General features: G+C 46.4%; 1 protein-coding gene across 2 annotated transcripts in view; it reads right to left on the reverse strand.

Annotated features, from left to right (window-relative positions):
• The window catches only part of BACH2 (BTB domain and CNC homolog 2), a 256,192-nt gene extending 251,191 nt beyond the window's left edge, over positions 1 to 5,001 (reverse strand). The window contains exon 1 of one of the 2 annotated variants that reach the window (XM_084623879.1): positions 4,905 to 5,001. The gene's annotated coding sequence lies outside the window, so the exon portion shown is untranslated. The remainder of the gene's footprint in view (positions 1 to 4,904) is intronic. The other variant, XM_084623880.1, reaches the window with a different exon arrangement.
• Between the last annotated feature and the right edge of the window lie 1,339 nt (positions 5,002 to 6,340).

A 6,340-nucleotide genomic window follows, 5' to 3' on the forward strand; every position in this document is an offset into this window, starting at 1 on the left:
ACGCTGTTCAACACACTACAAAGATGTTTCAGCCTAACTAAGAAGCAAAATGAGCACACTGTAACTCAGCTGGCTACAGAGCCATACATTTCCTGATGCAAGCTTCAAATGTGTACTTATTATTCAGGCAGCTGCCAAGGTTAATATGTTTTGGCTGAAGCAATGGTGACCAGTTTTTGTAAAAAGCTGAGTAAGCATTCTGAACACTATCCTGGCAAACCACTGGTAAACTTAGAGGTAGGGAGTCATTGTTCATTCAACCGCAACAATATATTCAAATTTAAAACCTATTCAGATCTTAGTGGAGAACTGCAGTATTTTCAAAGAATCTGTCACATTCTCCCAAATTGAGTGTAATGGAAAAACAAATCACTTAGATTTTTAAAGAAAGCTGGTATTTCTCATTAGAAATGGGTCCAATTTTTCTTTACTACATCAACAAAATGCATTGTATATGCCCCTTAGTCCAACTCAGAAATAAGTTATACACAAGCCCTACACCACACTCAAAGTGAACATAAATCTATACTTGAAGGATGTGATAATGTGCTCATTAGAATGCAAGTCACATGTGCAACAGACAAAAGACACAGAAGTCAGGCTTGTAAATGAAGAAAAGTTGTCTTTGACTGCACTTTTGAATAAGAGTGGACACTCTTACAAGATGAGCAGGGCTTTGCATACAATTAGAGGACAGTGTAAAATGCATTTGGACCATCTGCATTAGAAAAGGAAAAGAAATTCCCCAATACACCTGTAGTATATGCAGTTCTAAGAAATCACCTATTCACACTCTTGTATAAAAAATGTAATCACTACAGAGGAGTCTAGTTAGGACCTGTCATATACTACTGTACGACCCATTTTGAGATGTTTTAAACATCCATCAAGTTGAAACTGGACAATTTCTCATCCCAGATGCACTTTTAGAGGTCTTTTCTCAGCCTTATGCATGAGTAAAGTCCTACTGAAATGAATGGATATCATGGACATGTAAGGAGAAAGTAGTCCTCTTTATTGTTTTGGGGAATGGGATTTAAAAAATAATGAGGAAGTCACTCTGACTGTTCTTCATGGTTGCAGATATTTGTAGAGTAAGCCTCAACAGACATTAGCCGAGATAGTCAAGGACGTAACCCCATGCCCCTAAGCTGAGACTGGACGACAGGAGATAGATCACTTGATAAAATGCCCGGTTCGGTTCATTCTCTCTGAAGCATCAGGCATCGGCCACTGTTGGAAGACAGGATACTGGGCTAGATGGATCATTGGTATGATTCAATATGGCTATTCTTATGAAAAGCTAGTCTGACAAATACTGCAGCCTGTGAAGAAGAATAGCTAATTTATTTAGCTACAAGACAAGCTTTAACAGCCAAGCAATTGAGGTTTTTAAAAAACTAAATATGGGCAATTACTATTACACATTCCATACTACATATCATATACATAGGTGTTTGGTTTCATCTCTTCCATTGACATTAATTATGTGCATACATGAAGCGATGCACAGACCCCTGTGCAGCATGAAGATTGTACTAAACTTCATTAATGTCAATGGGTCTCCAAGGCCTTCTACAATGTCAAAACATTTACCAGGATTTTTCATATTAAGAATATTAGACATCAACATGATACTCCTATTTATCTGGATTTGGGCCATTTCTCTCAGTCAGAAATATACATTATTCCTAGGGCACAGCACACTATAGTTTGGAAATTTTCTCCTCAATGCTAAGGTACTATGGCTGAAAGCAAAGATTGCCAGGGGGGAGGCGAGGGAGACAGGGTTATCATCATGGTATCTGGGGTCTATTCTGTTTACACATATAAATTCTATTAATTCTAATGGAAGTCCCATGTGCCTCTATGCTAGGGTGCAACCAGAAACATTAGCCCTACCACTGAATTTCCTGCTTTTTAAAACTATATGAGATATAAATCATTGATAACAATTGACTAATTAGTATTTTTATTTTATTAAACACATATTTTGGAGTATAGTCTGTTGTGGACACTCTCCTCCCAGGACTCATTGCTGTCTGCCATTTAAAAATGTATGTTAGTGCACATTATAAAAAATGCAATGTTGTCTAATTTTACATCTTAACACTACTTGTGCTTCTATAGGACTTTTTATTGTAATGTTGCTATTCTGCTCATTTTACAATTTGGTCAACTGAGGCACACCTTGGGTAAGTGGTTTGCCCAATATCTCAGAGCTGGCAAGTGGAAAAGCTAGATAGAGAAACTTGAAATTCTGATTCTCTATCCTCTGCTCTTACTATTAGACAAGATTTCCTTCCACTTTGTGCAGCTGATTTTGATGCATAATGTCCAACACCTTCAAATCAATCTTTGGAGTTAGATGGTTAAGTGTGAAAAGAACACCAATCTTTAAAAGTACAGTGAAGTACTATGCCAGTCTACCTGCAACATGGGCACTCAGATACTACAGTGAGGGGCCCACGCAAGCGGATACAAAGTCAATCTTGATTTCAGAAGGATATGCACTCATCTGAAGCAGAATTTAGCTTTTCATTTACACACTGAAGTGCTTTCTGAAATGTTAGATTAATAAAATGTTACTACACGAGCCCTGTAGTTAAATGCTTAACACACTTCCTTAGCCATTTTATTCCATTCAAATGTATTAAAAGCAATTATTCCATTTCCTACTCAAAATTTTATTTTCCCCTTATCCAACAATTGTCAAATAATACAAGTGAACTACACCAAATACACCACCTTCAAACTACACTTACATGTAGCTAAAACAAAAATCTCATACAAATCTACCCCTCCAAAAAAGAAAAAGATATTAAAATACTCGCTCTCCGCTCAAGACCTAAAATACCACATTAAAATGCATACAAATTTTATGACAATGATGAAGTCTCATAAAATAGATTTTTATCATTAAAACACTGACAAATGTTCAACTACAGCAGAGCAAACAGCAACACTATAATTTTGCAATTTTTGTAGATACTAAAGTCTGATTCTAACAAGGTGCCATTTCTGCCTCACGTTCATTATTACCTTAAAGAATGAAAAATGCAGTTTACCCCAGAGCTGCCAGGGCTTCAGTAATAAGGGTATGATGATCTCACAATAACTGAAGCATTTTAAGCAAGACACCCGCTGTACTATAAAAATAGCCTGTTCCACAAAAGGAGAGGCATGATTTCACACTTAGCTTCTTTCATGACAGCCAGAGCTTTTGCAGCTAACTGCCTTGCCTACATATTATATTTTAATGACCTGAGAAAATTGTTATGAGTTACCCTTGCTCTCTAATTTTACTCCAAACAGAGGGGGGAAAGCATTGTCTCTCATTAAGCACTATCTTCTTTGCAGACCCCACTAGGCAGGAAAGAAATTATCTTTTTTTGTTAAAATACACTCAACAGATGAAATTTACAGAAAAACTGCTCTGAAGCAAAAAGATGTCACCTGAGAAATGAAGAAATGATCTGATGCTTGCAAGAAACCATTAAAACTGGGTCTCCCGTTTACCACAAGAACACTGCCAATAATAAAATTATTTTGAAGGCTGTGACACACACTGAGCAACTACACCGTTGTCTGGCAACAACTTGCGGTTACAAACTAGCTGAAGTCAGGGTTCGAACCCCAAGCCCACGCAAGCATTTTACAAGTGAGTGTGGCCAATACCCCCACGCAGGTGTCTAATGAAATAGCTGAGCCACTCTTAAAGAAAAGCCAAAGAAGCAAGCAAGCAAGCTACAGAAACTGCCTCATGAAAGAGGGTCCTAACTTCGAAAGTGCACCACCCCTCAACATCTCTCCACTGCAGAACACCACAACGTGACCACTAACCCGAAGGGGAAAGTGGGAGAAATCCGGGAACTGAACAGTTTCACGTGGCGATACACATAAGATCCCGAACACAAAACCCCATCAAAGGAAAGGAGGAGAAGGAGGAGTGGGGTTGAGGAGAAGAGCTTTACGTAAACGGGGTGGCTGTAAAGCGGGGTCTGGCAGGAAGTATTTAGCCACCCAGCGAGGACAAAAATTCACACTCTGTCACATTGCTTAAGGGAAGTGTGCAAGGAACCCAAAGGGAAATGCAATCCCGATTGCTTTGCTTTTTAGAGGCACCCTCCTCGCTTTATCTTAACCTGGGCATTCTTTGCTCGCCGGGGGGCCTGGATCCAACAAATGCGCAGCAAACCCTCTGGGTGGGTTTTCCTTTTATAAGAAAGATCGAGCTAGTCGCCGTAAAGAGCTAAAAGGCCCAAATAAAAGATGCGAAGGGGAAATGAGGAGGGGGTAGTCAAGGGGTCTTCGCCTCATGCCCCCTCCTCTCGCAGCTCGTTAAAAAGGCCTCGAAATCTGACAGCTGCTTTCCTCCGCTCGTACAAAACAAGAGCCCCCATGCCTGACTTATTACTCTTGGGCTCCTCCTCCCGCTTACTCAAAACACCCATCACCGTGCATGCAATATACCAGCTACACTTTCCTCTGGCGCGCACGCTAAAGCAACTGCGGGCTGACCATCATCAGACACCCTCTCTCTGCTCCTCCTTCATCCCCACCATAACGCCCATAAAAGGCACCCTTTGCGGTGGTCCCTACGCGTCAGGCCAAGCCAGTACCGGCCACCAACAAACAGCCGAGCTGGACTCAACTCGCACATCAGATCCTTTTACACACTTTCAGTTACGCAACGTTTCTGTGGCTGGTTCCCACTTTTAGAAATGACTGTTCGCCCTCCTGCGAGCCTGAGCACGGGGCTTGTTTTTAAGCTATGCCCCCGCAGCAGCTGGCTCGGAGAAAATCCGCCCCTTCCCTCCCCCGCGGCTCTCCCGGCTCCGCGCGCACACACCAAACTTCAGCTCCATCAGTCCCCGGGAAAAAGCTGCGAAAAGGCGACTCACCTTCTTTCGCCGGCAACTTTCGATCCTTCCCCTCTCGCTGCAGCCTCCCCAGCCCGCTGGGGCGCGGGGGCCGAGTGGGACGCGGAGCGGGGGTGGGGTGCGGGGGGGGGGGGCTGGATTTGCTGCTGATGGAGGGAGGGGGGGGAGAGGGATATTTTTTTTTGCGGCTAGGAATGTGCACCCGCGGAGACGCACCTCACATGGCGATGGCTTAAAAACCAGCTGCCTCCAAAGTCTTTGCAGAGAAAAATAGAGGGAGGGGACGGGGAGCAGCAGCAGCAGCAGGAGGAGGAGGGAAGGCTGCAGCAGGGGAGGGGGGGGGCGTGGGGAGGGGGAGTCGCACAAGACTCGCTACGCTGCCGCTGCACTCGGGGCTGGCGGCGGCCGCACGAGGCGGTGGCAGCTCGGTGCCTTCGCAGCCCGGCGGCGTGCTGCTGCTGCTGCTGCTGCTGCTGCGGCGGCTGCCCCCGTTCTGTGGGTTACACTCTCCCCGTGGCTCGCGCTCTCCCCAACGGAACGCCGCCTACTCCCCTCAATCGCTACATTGTTGACATTCGCAGGCTGACATCATCATCATCATCCCCACCTCCCCCACCGCCGCCGCCGCCCGCCTTTCCCATTCACAATAACGCTACGTAAACCGCGTAGCGCCCTCTCCCTCTGCGGCGGGGACGCCTTCGCGCAGAAACAGGCGTAGCGCCGCTCCACGAATGGCAGCTTCGCCGGCATCCCCGCGCTCAGGCGCACGCGCACCTCCCTCGCCAGCGTTCTCAGAGAGCCAGTCCGTGGCCCTTGCTCGCTCGCTCGCTCTCTCCAGCGTCTTCTCGCAGCGGCCTCCCGGTTGTGCTCGCGCGCGGCCGAGGGGCAGGCTGGGAGTTGTAGTCCTCGCTCTCCGTGCCGGGGGCTCCCTGGTGGTGCAGAGCCCCGCGGGGCGGCAGCGGGGGCGGCCGGTGCAGCGCTGCGCGGCCAGCGGCGGGGAGGTGCTGCTCTCACGGTTGCAGAGGCGGACAGAGGAGCCGGGGCCGCAGGATCCTGGGGCTGGGGGAGCGCAATGGGAGCAGCGATTCAGGCCCACAGGGGCGGCCGGGATTTTGCATGAAGAGGTAGGAATAACCCGGGGCGCATCAGCTTTGCAAAAGCTATCCTGAGCGTTTCGTAGACCCGGCACGAAATCTATGCGCGCCCTCCACTTCCCCCCTCGTGACAACAACGGCAGCATCCTAAATGTTGATTCCAGCGATATTTCACTTGGCCGACCCCCCCACCACCCCACAAGAAAACCATCTCCCCAACGCAGTTGCCAGCCCCTCCAAAAGACAAGAATAGCAAACATGTTCTGAGATTAAATAACAAACAATCAGTACAGGGTAGGGGTTTTCTTTGCTTTCTGGTTTTGGAATCTTTAGGGTGCACTTGATTCACTTTTGCAAATTGTT

The sequence above is a fragment of the Lepidochelys olivacea genome (assembly GCF_965140295.1).
Source record: "Lepidochelys olivacea isolate rLepOli2 genome assembly, chromosome: 3".
Classification (NCBI taxonomy): Eukaryota; Metazoa; Chordata; order Testudines; family Cheloniidae; genus Lepidochelys; species Lepidochelys olivacea.